The sequence below is a fragment of the Salvelinus alpinus genome, chromosome 8 (assembly GCF_045679555.1).
Source record: "Salvelinus alpinus chromosome 8, SLU_Salpinus.1, whole genome shotgun sequence".
NCBI classification, from domain to species: Eukaryota; Metazoa; Chordata; class Actinopteri; order Salmoniformes; family Salmonidae; genus Salvelinus; species Salvelinus alpinus.
The window spans coordinates 41,866,216-41,883,764 of NC_092093.1; positions in this window are offsets into that span (position 1 = coordinate 41,866,216).

Sequence of the window (17,549 nt, forward strand, 5' to 3'; positions counted from 1 at the left end):
AGGATTGTTTTGACAATACTGATGAGAATATGTTCAAAGATTCATCCACCCAGGACTCATCCAGGAATATAGATATATACATTGTCAGTTACAGGCTTCATTAGGAAATGTGTTGTAGATGTTGTACCCACAATAACGATTCGGACATACCCCAACCAAAAACCCTGGATGAACGGAGATATCCGTACCATGCTGAGAGCCCGTACTGCAGCATTCAATGTCAGCAGAACAAAGCCTGATGACTCGGTGGCGCGCGACGCATACAAGGTAAGCAGGTACGAGCTCTGCAAATCCACCAGGGACGCAAAAAGACAATAAAGACTCAAACTTGAATTGATGTTTGACAACTCAGACTCGCGTCGCATGTGGCAAGGACTACAGACTATCACAGACTACAAAGGCAAATCTAGCTGCGCGATGCCCACCAGGCAAATTCTATGTTTGCTTTGAGGCAGACAATACAGAGCCATCCAGGAAGACTCTCTCTGCTCCGGACGACCAGGTGATTTCATTCTCTGAGGCTGACTTGAGGAAAACTCTCAAAAGAGTGATTACTCACAAAGGCGCCAGCCCAGATGGCATCTATGTCTCTGTGTGTGCTGACCAGCTGGTAGGCATTTTCTCGGACATCTTCAACCTGTCCCTTTCCCAGGCTGTAGTCGCCACCTCCTTTAAGGAGACCACCACCGTCCCAGTGCCCAAGAAAAACAAGGTGACATGTCCAAATGCGCGCTCACCTCGGTCATCATGAAGCGCTTCGAGAGGCTGGTCATGGCCCACATCAAGGCCAGCATGACAGGCACACTGGACCCACTCCAATTTGTCTACCGTTCCAACAGATCCACGGAGGATGCCATTTCCAACGCTATTCACACGGCCGTAACACATCTGGACAAGAGGAACACTATGTGAAAATGCTGTTCATTGACTACAGTTCAGCATTCAACACTATTGTTCCCTCCATAACTGAACTAAATTACTATTGCCCCTTAGCACTCACTTCTGTCATCATGAAGTGCTTTGAGAGACTAGTCAAGGATCATGTCACCTCCACCTTACCTGCCACCCTAGACCCACTTCAGTTTGCATACCGCCCCAACAGGTCCACAGACAATGCAATCGCCATCACACTGCACACTGCCCTATCCCATCTGGACAAGAGGAATATCTATGTAAGAATGCTGCTCATTGACTACAGCTCAGCATTCAACACCATAATACCCTCCAAGCTCATCATTAAGCTTGAGGCCCTGGGTCTCAACCCCGCCCTGTGCAATTGGGTCCTGGACTTTCTGACAGGCCGCCCCAGGTGGTGAAGGTAGGAAACAACATCTCCACTTTGCTGATCCTCAAAACTGGGGCCCCACAAGGGTGCGTGCTCAGCCCCCTCCTGTACTCCCTGTTCACCCATGTCTGCGTGGCAATGCATGCCTCCAACTTAATAATCAAGTTTGCAGACAACACAACAGTAGTGGGCTTGATGACCAACAACAATGAGACAGCCTACAGGGAAGAGGTGAGAGGTGAGGGCACAGGGAAGAGTGTGGTGTCAGGAAAACAACCTCTCACTCAATGTCAACAAAACAAAGGAGATGATGGTGGACTTCAGGAAACAGCAGAGGGAGCACCCCCCTATCCACATCGACGGGACCGCAGTGGAGAAAGTACAAATTTTAAGTTTCTCGCGTTTACATCACGGACAAACTGAAATGGTCCACCCGCACAGACAGTGTGGTGAAGAAGGTGCAACAACGCCTCTTCAACCTCAGGAGGCTGAAGAAATTTGGCTTGTCACCTAAACCCCTCAAAAACTTTTACAGATGCACAATTGAGAGCATCCTGTGGGGCTGTATTACCGCCAGGTATGGCAACTGCACCGCCCTCCAGAAGGTGGTGCGGTCTGCTCAGCACATCACCGGGGGCAAACACCCTGCCCTCCAGGACACCTACAGCACCTGATGTCACAAGAAGGCCAAAAAGATAATCAAGGTCAACTGCACCCGAGCCACTGCCTGTTCACCCCGCTACCATCCAAAAGGCGAGGTCAGTACAGATACATCAAAGCTGGGACCGAGAGACTGAAAAAACAGCTTCTATCTCAAGGCCACCAGACTGTTAAACAGTCGTCACTAACACAGAGTGTCACGCCCTGACCTTAGAGAGCCTTATTTCTCTATTTGGTTAGGTCGGGGTGTGATTTGGGTGGGCATTCTAGTTTTTCTATTTCTTTGTTGGCCGGGTATGGTTCCCAATCAGAGGCAGCTGTCTACCGTTGTCTCTGATTGGGGATCATACTTAGACAGCCTTTTTTCCCACCTTAGGTTGTGGGATCTTGATTTTGCATAGTTGCTGTGGAGCCTGCAGAACCTTACGTTCGTTTTGTATTTTGTTGTTTTTTGGTGTTCATTTAATACATTTAAATGTACGCCTACCACGCTGCACCTTGGTCTCATTCCAAAAACGGATGTAACACAGAGATGCTGCTGCCTACATACAGTCACATATAGTCACTTTAAATAATGCCACTTTAATAATGTTTACCTAGCTTACATTACTCATATCACATGTATATACTGTATTTTATATAATCTACTGCACCTTGCCTATGCTGCTTGGCCATCGCTCATCCATATATTTGAAATTGTTAGATTACTTGTTAGATATTACTGCACGGTCAGAACTAGAAGCACAAGCGTTTCGTTACATTTGCATTAACATCTGCTAACCATGTGTATGTGACCAATAGAATTTGATTTGATTTACATTAGGCCGGGTGTCTTTGTTCCTAGTGCGTCACCTGTGGAGCTGATTAATATCATTAAGAAAGCCTAATGAAGATTAGTCCTCCAAAACACAATACCCTATGTCATTACCCTGAGATTGAAACACTGGCTTCATTCAGCTTTGAATGACACTTTGCTGTTGGACACTTTTCCTTAAAGTTAGAGTGAGCAAATATTAAATTGATCAGGAGCGTGTCCAGTAGGCACCAAATGGAAGAAACTTGAATGAAACAGGTAGGGACTACCTGGACTTGTCCAATGAGAAATGCTCATTTTCATTTTCTGTTGCAAAATGTTTTAGAATGTTTTCCATTGCGCGCCCTAATGACCACGACTCTGGCGTGAGAACTCTACCAGGGAATCTCCCAAAATGTTATGTGTCTTACAGAGGAAGTGCGTTCACAAGTCCTCAAAATCAACTCTCTGATTAAGAATGTTTAAAAAGTCTGAATTTTATCTACATATCCCCCCCTTTCTTAAACCCCTCACCCCCTCACCTCCTCAGGCCCCCTTCCCAAACATGGCCTGGAAGAGTGTTATGTCAAGTACCTCCCATCAGGCATTGTTCTTGGCTAGTGAAGTGAGTTGAAGCGAGCGGCGATTCCTCATTCTCACCCCCAACCTCCTCTGTTTCCCCTCTCTCTCTCTCTCTCTCTCTCTCTCTCTCTCTCTCTCTCTCTCTCTCTCTCTCTCTCTCTCTCTCTCTCTCTCTCTCTCTCTCTCTCTCTCTCTCTCTCTCTCTCTCTCTCTCTCTCTCTCTCTCTCTCTCTCTCTCTCTCTCTCTCTCTCTCTCTCTCTCTCTCTCTCTCTCTCTCTCTCTCTCTCTCTCTCTCTCTCTCTCTCTCTCTCTCTCTCTCTCTCTCTCTCTCTCTCTCTCTCTCTCTCTCTCTACTTCTCACTGTGAAGCCGCGCTAATCCACATTGAGAGCAAGACCCCCCTCACTCATCACCGCCTGACTGAAATGTTTCTCCCTCCACATTTTTTAATTGGGTCTCCCTCGCTTCTTTTGGGCCCCACTCATTTGCTTTTTTCGGGCACTTTTTCTTACTCCTTCCTCTCCTCCAAAATGTCAAATGTTGTTGTCATCTGGTTAATTTCCTTTTCCACTTCCTCTCTCTGACTGTGAGTGGTCTTCCGGTACCCACCTCTCTCTCTCCCTAATATTTCTCTCCCTCTATCCCTCTCTCTTCTGGTGATCTCTCTCTTTACTTTTTCTCTCTACTCTTTCTCTCTCTCTTCTGGTACTCCTCTTGTTCTCTGGCACTCCCTCTCTTCTAGTATCCCTCTCTGAACTCTCTCTCTCTACTCTTTCTCACTTCTGGTAGCTCTCTCTCAACTCTTTTCTCTACTTTCTCTGTTCTGGTACTCTCTTTCTCTCCCCCATCTCTCTTCCTCAATCTCTTTCTGTCTATTAATCTCTTTTCGTCTGTCTACAGATGTAAGATCTTAATCTGATCGCGCTTTTGTTGCTGCGAATTTTCCTGCAAACCTGCAGTGTTTTTGAGTTTTAAAAAGGCTTCTAAAGTTTGTAATTTCCACTTGCCACAACGAAAAAGGTATCAACCGCTATAAAAACGTCCATTCATTATAATCCAAATGTTTACATATTTTGCATTAGTCATCTCAAATGTATTCAAATGTATTCTATTCTGTATTCTATTCCATTCTACTGTATTTTAGTCTATGCCGCTCTGACATTGGTCGTCCAAAAATGTATACATTCTTAATTCCATTCCTTACTTTTTGTGTGTATTGTGTGTATTGTTGGGAAATTGTTAAATATTACCTGTTAGATACTACTGCACTGCACTCACTGCACTCGCTACACCCGCAATAACATCTGATAAACATGTGTATGTGACCAGCAACATATGATTTGATACACATAATAATTCACACTTCCTGTTTCTGCAGGATTATTTTCCTGCTGTAGCAAACTGGCTCACATTAAGAGCCTACATCTGTATCGCTGTCTCTCTCACACTGATAAGATATTGCTCTAACCTCCATAATGTTGCCCAACCCCCACCTCTCAACTCTCTTTCTCTCTCTCTCTCTCAGTTTCAAACTGGGCTTGCCTGGTTAATCTTCCCAAGGCGTTCAGTGTGTAACTGGCCCCTGATGCCTCGGAGACAAAGAAGGACTCCCCCATACATCCCCCGTCCTTCCCCCATGGTCCATCCATTCCACAGGGCCCCAGTGGAATGCTTTGAAGAAAGGGGGTACACCCCCCTACCCCAATAAAAAAAGTTCCCCCAAAAGGGAAGCCTGTCAGGGTGGCCCTTTTCTACTCTTTTTCCATCTATCTCTCTCTCTCTCTAGCCCTTATTCTCCTAGGCTGGGGGCTTTTGTGGGCTCCTGTGTACCCCACTTTACATCCCCCCCACCCAAACCATTCCCCAAGGCCCTCCAAGCAATGAAAGAGGTGACCTGCCGAAGAATGTTGTTTTGGGGTTTCTTCCTATTCTCGTTGAGGGGTTGATTGGTGATGTGGGCCAGGGTGAGTTTTTGTTGCTGCTATCAATGGTGCCACTTGATAACAATTTGGCGGGCGAGACGGCCATTTTTAATCGGGACGTTAATTTATTGCTCCAACCGCTCGCTGTCTTGACTCCCGGCGAAAGGAATGAGTAGGGTGTTGTGTTGCTTTTTGTTCCTGGTTTTGTTGGGGAGTGTGGTTAACATTATTAGCGTGTTGCTATAGTGCCTCTCGCTCTTTATAGAGCTGTAGTGTCATTGGGCCCTTGGCTATAGAATGCATTAAAGCATGCATTAACTCAGCCTGCATTCTCAAGACCTTCTGAAACAATTCGTTTCAATCAGTAGAAGTGGAAGGTAGTTTCACTGTCCAGTGATCTGAAATGGAAGGAAATTCTCTTAACGAAGATCAATGACCTGAAACGTTGGCAACCTTCCAATAAAATTTGACAACTTTGCGAAACAGATACTCTGATGTAACGCAACAAACAACACAGCTATACTCCATTCCACTATTTGTATTTGTGCTATTATACGCTTGAAAAGTTAAACAAACCATACAACTCTATGTGCAAGAAATACTTTAAACAAAAACACATTTACTTAAAGGACTGTGCAAATACAAAGTTTGGTAGCAGAATGACGATTTGTACCGTTTGTCTGTCTGTGTGATGTCTTTATATCCAACAGTTTTCCATATATACTAAACAAAAATATAAATACGACATACAACAATTTCAACAATTCTACTGGGTTACAGTTCATATAAGGAAATCAGTCAACTGAAATAAATAAATTTGGCCAAAATCTATGGATTTCACATGACTAGATAGTAATGGCGCAGAAGAGAATGGCTGAGGTTTTACGGGGCACCTGACCAATTGTGCTATTCTGTGTGTTTTCTCACATTGTTTGTAACTTTTTTTGTACATAATGTTTCTGCCACCATCTCTTACGACCGAAAAAGAGCTTTTGAACAGAACAGCGATTACTCACCTCGGACTGGACAAAGATTATTATAATAATTTTTTTCTTTAATGAATCGGAGGCGAAAGATTGTCACGCCCTGACCATAGAGAGCTGCTTATTCTCTATGTTGGTTGGGGCGTGACAGTGACCAGGTTGGGTTATCTAGGTGAATAATGATCTATGTTGGCCTGGTATGGTTCCCAATCAGAGGCAGCTGTTTATCGTTGTCTCTGATTGGGGATCATATTTAGGCAGCCATTTCCCCATTGTGCTTTGTGGGATCTGGACTATGTATAGTTGCCTGTTAGCACTATTGTTAGCATCATGTTTTGAGATTTATTGTTTTTGTTTTGCTGTGAGTTTCACCTAGAAATAAAAAGATGTGGAACCCAGATCACGCTGCGCTTTGGTCCACTTATTATAACGAACATGACAAAGATTTACGTCTTCTCCCGGACCAGGCCCAAATCCCAGTCCTTTACATGAAGAGGAGACGCCAATACATTAGGCGCAGATCCGGGTGCTTGGTGAGTGCGAGTGGATAACCTGCCTTTACCATCCATGTGATTGTTACGGACAGTAAACCCACGTTGCCCTCAAACCAAGACACACACTGCCTGCCAATTATGAGTAGGCTATATTTCAACTTATCAATTTGAAATTATTATCTAACAAGTTTATTTTCTAACAACAGTTTGAATTGAGGTCTGTTCCACCTCCTCATTAACTTCACTAGGGTAGGGGGCAGCATTCGGAATTTTGGATGAAATGCATGCCCAATTTAAACTGCCTGCTTCTCGGGCCCAGAAGATATGATATGCATATAACTGGTAGATTTGGATAGAAAACACTCTAAAGTTTCCAAAACATGAGAATGTGTTCTCAGTCATCTTACCTGATAAAATATGGGATAAAAGTGATCTTCGGAGGACAAATATCTTAGGTTTTTTTTACAGCTTTTTCGCTACATGTATATGTTACATAAAAATGTTCGTACACATTTTACATACATGATACTTTTAAATAGAGCAATCACATAACAATAATACATAACCAACATAAGCTCTTATATCCCAACCCTCAGCCACTCTCAGCCCATCCCACCTATCACCATAGACTACCCTCGTTTGGTTTCCACGTGCCATATATTTTTCAATTGTCCTGTGACGTTTTACAAAATGTTTGAACCTTTCTAACCGTATATTATCCACAGATTGTGAGCTAAAGATGAAAACATTTCCTGTGAGTATTATTTATTGACTTCGTTATTGTTTATTCATTATTCACTGCTTATTTATTCCTCGTGTCACTATTACATTTTTCATCTTTGTCTTTAACTCTGCAAATTTGGAAAAAGGATCCGTAAGTGAGCATTTCACTGTTAGTCTACACCTGCTGTTTATGAAACGTGATAAATACAATTATATTTGATTTGAAGATAGTGATAGCCTAAATATAAATTATTTAATAGAAAAAATATACACGGACTATTATGTGACTAAAAGTGCTAAAGACAAAAATTGTCATGTTTTTGTCGACTGATTAAAAACTAAAACTAACGAAGGATGAAATGACTAAACGAAGGATGAAATGACTAAAATGGGACTGAGACTAAAATATATTTTAAGACTAAAACTAAGACTAAAATGAAATCTAAAATAGCTGCAAAAATTAACACTGCCCTGTAGGGGCCTGAGGTGGCGCCTCATCTGGATGGCCCCCTGAAAACAAGGGCCCACGTTTATGCGTCCGTTCAGATCCATCACGGGTTTGGGGGAAGCGGGGCGGTGGGGGGGCGGAAAGGAGGGGATAGCAGAGGTCTTTGTCCCGCGGACATGCGTTCTTTCAGCCCCTATTGTGCGCCACGCCGCAAACATTTAAGGCCTGTTCGCACAATTCCTTTTGTCAGCGACCCTCTTTGCAGAAAAGCAGGGGAGGGAGTCGAGGGCTGGAGAGGAGGGGGAGGCAATGTTTCTCAATGTTAAAAAAATAAAAAGATATTGGGATGGGAATCAAAAGGAGGAAGAAAATGGTAAAAAGAGGTAAACATTATTATTTTAATTACATTGGGTGGCCATATTGTAAATCATATCCCTAGGCATCCCTGCATACACCTATACATCCACTCTAGAAGGACTGTAATAGAATGTGTATACAAAGCCTTGATGGTTTTTTCTGTCTTTGAGGGGGAATTTTTGTCCAGACAATCACATGTTCTCATAGATATCGAGAATAACAAATGGTAGGCATAACAAAAATATCCTTCTCCCTTGTCTGAAAAAAAAACAAAAAAACACTGTTATCAAAGAGGACTCTATTCCTTGTTTCTGTACATTTCTGTGAACTGGGCATAGCTTTGGTCGGAGAATGTGTGTGTTTTGACTATGAGAACTCGTTGTGTTTATCCATGTCTGTGTGATCTAGCATTGTTACATAAGATTTCCAACCCGGCTATTATACGTGCTAATGAGGAACCCTTGGAGAGCAGATACGTTTCAAGGGAATCGGTGTAAGGTAATTACTTTAATTGATATTGAAATACAGTAGACCAAAACACACACACACACACACACACACACACACACACACACACACACACACACACACACACACACACACACACACACACCAACACAGGGTTAATCAAGTGTTTTGTTCTGACAGTTTAAAGGGATCCTTTGAGGCCCTTTATATACTTCCCCAAAGTTAGCATTGGTCAACGAAACTAGACACGAGACTTATAATATGGTATCGACAAGTTCATCTGACTAAGGGGACGTAGATAAAGTGTCTCATTGCCAAAATTCTGAATTATCCCTTTAAAACAGGTATTAATTGCTTGTGTGTGTGCCTGCCTGCCTATGTGTGTGTGTGTGTTGACATCTCCAACAATATCAAACACTTTCCCACGGGCGCACACACACACACACAGTGAAAATTCCACCGCTTTTTCCCAAGCACCAGACAACAGACTAAATTAAGCCCTCATATATTAACTTGATTGACATGTGTAACCGGTCGATTGATTGACTAGCTGATAGCATGGCTGAGCAATTCAGGAACGCCTTAAGGCAGTGGTTCCCAACCCCGGTCCTCGAGTACCCGGACAAGCACACCTGATTCAACTAATCATTGGGCCCTCAATGAGTTGCAGTGAAATTATGGTAAGTATACAGAAAGTAACTGTATTTTAGAGCTGGATTGCTGTAATGGAACATATGCTGCTGAATTCTGTCTACTTGGAAGTGAACCTCACTTGGGATTTGAACTCACAACCTCTTGGTTGCCAGCAACCTGAATTTCATGCAATGTCAGGTATGACCATCTCATGAAGAACCCTCTGGTTCTTTGATTTTGTAATCTGTCCCTATGGGAGAACCCTATAGGGTGCCACATAGAACCCTTTGATTTGTCCCTGTAGGGCATGGGTGTCAAACTCATTCCACGGAGGGCCGAGTGTCTGCAATTAATTAAGACCTAGACAACCAGGTGAGGGGAGTTCCTTACTAATTAGTGACCTTAATTAATCAAACATGTACAAGGGTGGAGCGAAAACCCCGCAGACACTCGGCCCTCTGTGGAATGAGTTTGACACGTGTGCCTTAAACAGGGTTTCCCAAACTTGGTCCTGGGGCCCCCCTGGGTACATGTTTAGTTTTTTGCCCTAGCATTACACAGCTGATACAAATAACCAACTCATCATAAAGCTTTGATTATTTTAATCAGCTGTGTAGTGCTAGGGCAAAAAACAAAACATGTACCCAGGGGGGCCCCAGGACCAAGTTTGGGAAACCCTGCCTTAGTGGGTCAGTGAGTCTGAGGGTTTGTGTGTGTTTTGGTCCAGTATTAATTCCATAAAGGACCTAAATGAAGTCCTCTCCAAACGTATCTGCTCTCCTGTGTGTTTGTGGCACCTCATTGCATATGAGTGAGTTACCATTCCTCCCCAGGAGATGGCAACAGGCTAATCTGATAGCATGTGGAAGATGCTTACGGGCTCTTTTAGTCCTTTCAAACACATTGTTTCTTCCTGATGAGATTCACGACCTGTGGAGACACCAATGCATTCTTGTTTTTCCTCTAAGGAGACAATCTGGGTAGAAACAAAAGACACTGACCATCAATGACCATCGCAATCTGGGGCTATTGTTGCTCACGCAATGACCACAGAGATGCAAGAGTCAGTTAGAACTAAGGTAGAAGGTCCCTTTTCACTGTAACACATTACTTGAATTGGTCTTGTGAACGTTGAAAAAACGTCTTTTGATGTAATTTCAATGTTCTTTAAACATTCTTTCAACACCATGTCTCTCTCTTTCAGGTTGTGGGATCGTAACTCTGAGACAAGGAATCTGAATGAAAAATGAGGCATGCAAATAACATTTATTTAAAGCTTAGAGTTGCTATGGGTTGCTCAGGCAGATTGCTCAAGAGTGACGTTAAAATTGCACGTCTATCAATGTACTGAGGATGTTGGGAAATGCCTTCAAAACTGGCCACTAGGGGTAACAGTGAGCGCTATTACCATAAAGTAGGCTAGGGTGTTGCAGACAGGCATAATCCCATAACTGGATCAGAAGGTTGCTTGTTTGATCCCAGAGGTGGACCCGTTTGTTTATTTATAGATTTTCTTATAATTTTTTGCCCTATCCCAAACCTTAACCCTTAACCATTCATAATGTGCCTTAACTTTATGTTTTTACCCTATCCAAAACCTTAACCTTCTAAATTTGACAGTTGGAGAAAGGGAACGATACTGAGGAGTCAACTCAGGGTGTCAACTCAGGGTGTCAAAAACACTTCTAAATTAGACGTTTGGAGAAACGCAGATCCAATTCTTCAGTGAGACTGTGAGAGCTTGATGGGGTTGCTTTGAGTAGAGCCAATGAGATTCAAATGAAAAGAATCAGCATTCTTTGAAAACAAGAGTCATCCGTATAATAGTACACTTCAAAAGGACCATCATAAGACCGAATAGGAGCTTGTAGCGAAGTGTTTGTGCACAATGTTCAAACAATTATTATTTTTTTTGTCTCTTGAGGTGATTTCTTACAGATGATATTGACAGAAGCAGATATACTTTGATCTGCACTATCCTTTTAACTTCATGGATTGTTAACTACCTTGTAGAATTCAGCAAGTAGGTGTAACCTGCACAGGCATGTTCTAATGAAAGTCTATGGGATCAGGTATGGAAAAGCAAGGAAAGCTCAGTCTTTTACACTGGCAGGATGAAGACATTCTCACAAAGACAGGGGTCAAGTGTGTCTGACATGCGCACACACACACACACACACGCACACATTCACTTGAATGAGTGCACAGCGTCTTCGACTCAATCCCTTTTAATAATTTCCCGCTTCTTTTACTACCTGACCCCAACACCACCTCAACCCCCGCCATCCCCTTTTCTCTCCTCCTCTTCTCAGCTGTTCCTTTGCTTATGCTTCTGTTTTGTGTTGAGAGAGATTGAGAGGGAGAGAAAGAGCGAGCTGCCCCCTTTTCACCGGCTACCCACAGGAAGTCACTCACTTCCTCATTATCGGCACATCAAACGGGGGTCGTTGCGGAGACGCAGACCGTAAATCCAGCCCGCTACAGCCATACTGCAATACCACAGCAACAGCTGCTTCTAATTGATGTTGTATGTTCAAACTGCTAACACATGACTGTCCCCCCCTCCCCAATCCAACTCAACCAACAACACACTATATACCATTCTTCAGGGGTACCCAAATACATTCAGCCATTGGCCGATTAAAAAATAAATATAAATAAATAAATAAATAAAATAACAAATAAAATAACAAATATATATATTATTTTATTATTATTATTATTTTAAAAATTCTGGAGCGAATGGTCGGGGGGCCGGAACATAATTACAAATAATTTGTAGACTGCAAATTGACCGCAAGAATCCCAAACAGATATGGAATCATTTCAAACCTTGCTTACATTGGGATACGATCACATACAGTGTCTATCTATTTGAGTGGGAATACTTGGGAACTGATATCCTCAATTAAAATCACTTTGAGATGATTTTCTGGGCCGCCTATTGGGGGACCCTGCCCTACTTACTAAGAAGGTCCAGACAGACACAGGGACAAGGGTTAAAGTGAAGCAGAGGTTGTTTATGTAGCATTTGCGACCATGTCACCATGGCAGTATATGGATCTGTGCAAATCTGCTACAGTAAATGTATATTTTTTATTTGAAAGGTTATTTCTTGCTGAAATTAAACATAAGGGGCCATATCGTCATATCTTTCGAAACCGCTTAGAAATAGATGATTATTGACGTTTCTAAACGTTAAAGCACAGTGTCGGAATTGTAGTTTAGAGCCAAATGTGGGCGAATGTAATGGCTGAAAACCATACATACGGAGAAGGGTTTTTCGAGAGCAAAGTATTTTGGAGCTCCCTTTTTTCACCTGTGTAAACCAAGGGGTGGCGCAGTATGGCTACTGTTTATCATGTTACATTTACATGGAAAAAGAAGGGATGAGGTTGAAAAGAGTGTGAAAAAAGGTTTATGATGGTTACAAAGTGTTCTAGCCTGGCTCACAGTAGCACGTTCACTTGACCTAGTGGGAGAAGGGATAAGGTCAGAGGGATGGGGGAGAGAGAGAGATCCATTTCAGACCGAAGTTGTGGTATGTTACCTGTAAAAAATATCAGGCAATATTTATATATCCCTCTTCCAGACAGACCATTTTTACCCTTTATTTGCAGGTATACCCCTTTTATTTATATAAGTTGGTAACTGGCAAATTAGAAAGGTAGGTTGGTGTTGTTAAACCACGGAGGCTGTTTGCATTTCAAATTAGGGAGGTGTTAAACAATGGGAGTGTTATTGAATTTACCTGCAAAAAAGCAGTGAACCATTCACAGCAGAGAAGCCGATATCTGTGTGAGAGAGACAAACAGCCAGACAGATGGAGTGAAAGAGAAAGAGAGTGAAAGAGAGACCCATTACATACCAAGACGTTTAGCCAGCAACTTTACCATGCTGGTAACAAAGCCTGTACTTTTTTTCCCACCAACAGAGGTAGTCATGAATGCGGGAAAGTTCTGTCTACGGCTTAGTAAGAAACATAGCCATAATGGTGTACTCACCCACAGAGAGAGGTCATGAGGAGATGAGCTCCCACATTTTTCAGAATGTTAAAAAAAAAGAAGCTAGATTTAGATAAACTTGTTTTTTTTTGGCAGGGGCACATACAGGATGCTACCCTCAACAACATAACCTTCACTCCAAATCAAAACTCCAAACCTACAACCTGATTTTTGACTATTATTCCCAAGCTATACAGAAAATGCTCTGGCAAACAGAAACCATCCAACCTGGAACTGAGTGAGAAATGTCTAGTCTGAAACGATCTTTTATTTTCAAAAGGCAAGAAGAAAATACATTCCAATGATATAATTTACTTTATAAGGACTGAATACGAAGTTAAGGCACACAGCTGCATGTGAGCTCTCACATTTTTCAACATGATTTTCACAATAAATAGTTTTGGAGTTAGATAGACTTGGATTTTTCGGCAGGGATATGCAGGATGCTACCCTCCATAGCATAACCTTATCTCCAGATCAAAACTCCAAACCTGCAACCGAATTTTGGACAGACCAGATAAAACTTCAATTAGCACTGAGGCGTGAAGTGAAAGGTGTCGAAGCCTTTGAGCCCAACACATGGCCGGAGTCTCACAGGCTACCCCTCCCAAATCGAGAGGCCTTGAAGCACCCTCATGCTGTTCAGGGCCATCCACTGGCATTTTCTACAAGAAATCTGCCTCCAGAAATAAAGCTTCTCCCAAGTGGGTGTGACACCTACTCCAGCTGCCTGCTGCACTGCTGCTTGGATTCCACCTGGTGATCTGTTCGCCCGTCTGCCCTGGCTTGTCTCACCCTGTCTGGTATAGGTACCCCCACCACACTCCCCCCTCTCTACAGAGCTTTTGCTCACCTCCAGCACACAGGCAATGTTGGTGCGAGTGTTGCTGAACAATGGCTAGCCCCAAGTCGTTATTTTTCCCCCCTGTGCATTTTGCTATTTGCCTCATGACTCCTGCATGCTTTGTTGACTATGAACTTTCTTGTTTTCCCAACCTTGGGACAGACTATGTTTGTTCCCACACTCGGGACTGTGCCTCACTATTTGTTGCACAGACTTTTGGGCCCCCCATCCTGTTTTAACCACCTCTGATGAAATGTATGTATAATATGATCCTGTTGCCATCTAATGCACATTCAAATGTCATAAATCAGCACTGCAGAGCACTCCCTGTCCTCTGCCGTGCCTTGATTGTATTACTGTTGATGATATCTGGAAATGTGCATGTACACACTGGCCCATCGACTGTTGCTAGCCCTAATTCTGACTTGTGCTCTAATATCTGTTTCACTGATTTCTACTAGTGTAAAAGCCTGGGTTTTCTGCACATTAACACAAGAAGCGTATTACCGAAAAATGGATCAATTGAAAGTGTGGGTTCACAGCTCCAATCCAGATGTGTTGGTCATTACTGAGACGTGGTTAAGAAAGAGTGTTTTAATACTGATGTTAACCTTTCGGGCTACAACCTTTTTTGGCAAGATAGGTCTTCCAAAGGTGGGAGAGTGACAATCTGTAACAAGGATCACCTTCAGTGCTCAGGTGTCTCCACCAAGTCTGTCCCCAAACAATTCGATTTTCTGGTATTAAGCGTTAAACTTTCAAATAGCTCTTTGTTGACTGTTGCTGGGTGTTATCGTCCTCCATCAGCACCGGCCTGCCTGTACCCAACCTGCCCTAAGCTCTCTCTTGTCCCCTTACACTAAGTCTGAATTTGTCCTACTAGGTGTCCTCAACTGGGACATGCTTAAACCACCTGACCTAGTCCTAAAGCAATGGGACTCCCTAAATATTTCTCAGATTATTACCAATCCCACCAGGTATGACTCCAAACACCCAGAAAAGGTTACTCTCCTCGGTGTTATCCTCACAAATAATATTGATAGGTACCAGTCTGGTGTTTTCTGTAATGACCTTAGTGATCACTGTTTTACAGCCTGTGTTTGTAATGGCTGCTCAGTGTAAAGTCCTGTCCTGATTTGTCATAGACGTTTGGTAAAAAACTTTAATGATCAAGCCTTCCTTCATGACCTGGCCTCTGTAAATTGTTAAACAATCAGCTTGATCCCCCTCTGTCGAAGACGCTTGGACCTTCTTTTTTGATATCTTCAGTGATATTGTTTAACAAACACGCCCCCATAATGAAAATGAGAATTAAAAACAGGTTCAGCCCCTGGTTCGACCATGAACTTGTAGAGTCTCTCCACCTCAATAATTGCATTTGACGGAAGGATCGGCACACACATACTCAGGCTGGCTGGCTTTCGTTCAGGCAAATGAGACCTATGTGCACTCAGGCTATCCGGAAGGTCAAAGTTAGTTACTTTAAGGAGCAGTTCTCTCTCTGTGGGTCTAACACCAAGAAGTTCTGGAAAATGTTTCAAGATCTGGAGAATAAACCCTCCTCCTCACAGCTGACCATGTCCCTTAAAGTTGATGATGTGGCTGTTACTGACAAGAAGCACATGGCGGAGCTCTTTAATCACCACTTCATTAAGTCAGGATACCTATTTGACTCAGCCATGCCTCCTTGCACATCCAACATTCTATCTTAATCGCTCCTCTTTCACCCCAGCTGCCAAACTAACCCTGATTCAGATGACCATCCTACCCATGCTAGATTATGGAGACGTAATTTATAGATCAGCAGGTAAGGGTGCTCTCGAGCGGCTAGATGTTCTTTACCATTCGGCCATCAGATTTGCCACCAATACTTTGCCACATCAGATTTGCCACATCACTGCACTCTATACTCTTCTGTAAACTGGTCATCTCTGACCCAATGGTTGTTGCTTATTTATAAAACACTCTTAGGCCTCACTCCCCCCTATCTGAGATATCTACTGCAGCCCTCATCCTCCACATACAACACCCATTCTGCCAGTCACATTCCGTTAAAGGTCCCCAAAGCACACACATTCTCAGTCTCAAGTTTAGTAAGAGTCAGTGTCACTTGTGACGTTAATTTGCATTATAAACCTAAATAGAGATCGATAGATGAATCCAACTTCAACAGTCACTGAGACACATTCAGCTGACTCCTAACCCCTCATCACGGTAGAGTCCATACTCCACGGGAGAGGAGTGCTTTTTAGTACCTGGCACAGCCATGCAAATTGTGGCCCTTAGAATCAATAGCCTTATTCACTTTCTAATGGCCCCCTTGTTTTAGAAGCCGAGGATGAGAGGTGTGTGTGCCTGGGTGTGTCGCTGAAGTTTACTATGATCAGCTTCAAACACAATTAGCCCAATCAAAGAGAAAGTAAGAGGTGGGGGGTTATTTTATGAACAGGTTTGTCGTAACGTTGTATTGTAACCGGTGACGGTGGAAGGATGCTGGCGTGTAGACGCCGCGACATTCTCTTTGATGTGGAGGGGCTTTATGTTGCGGGCCGACTCTCATGAGTGTGTGTGTCTGCATGTGTCGTTAAATGGCCTGACGTACAATTAAAGATATATGGTCATAGACAGGCGTGTGGTTTGGCTACATTAGCAAATTGAGTTTAAGGGGGCGGCTGTGTAAAAGCTGCCTAGTAAATACTATTCATACCAGACGGATGTGTGCAGTGAATTAGCTATCGTTCGAAAGTAAATTATAAAGGTGGACTCCACAGTCTACACACTACAATCTATGCTCCCATGTGGTTTACGGGTGATCATTTGAAAAGGGACATTTTTGGGACATTTCAAAAGCATGTAAAGTGGAAATCCTTTATAGGCTATAAAGTCTATATCTCTCCCCCACTCCCTCTTCTCTCTCTCCCTCTCTTTCCACACACACACAAGTGACCAATCTGTTCTAATCACTGATCTCAGATTTAACTAAGCCTGAATGAGAGAACGTTACAATTTGTCACCTCCTCTGGGCACTAATACTTTAGGGTGATTGGGTGAGAGGGTAGGGCTGGCCAGGAGGAGGTAAGGGGTGTGTAAGGGGGCTGGTATTTAGAAAGTTATTGAAACAGGAAATTCCTGAAACACTTTGGGAGGGGGAGGCGTGGGGCTTGGCCAACCCCCTATAGGCCCAACCCCAGCACCTCCCGCCACCTCTGTCCTCGCCCCCTGGCCGGGCTCAAAAGTGGGCTCACTCTATGGCCCTTAGTCAGCGTATGCAGGGGGATGGGGACGAGGACAATAGATTCGATTTTGCCAACAATGAGGGGCTTTTAGTCTGCCACAAACCCCTGTCTAGTGAC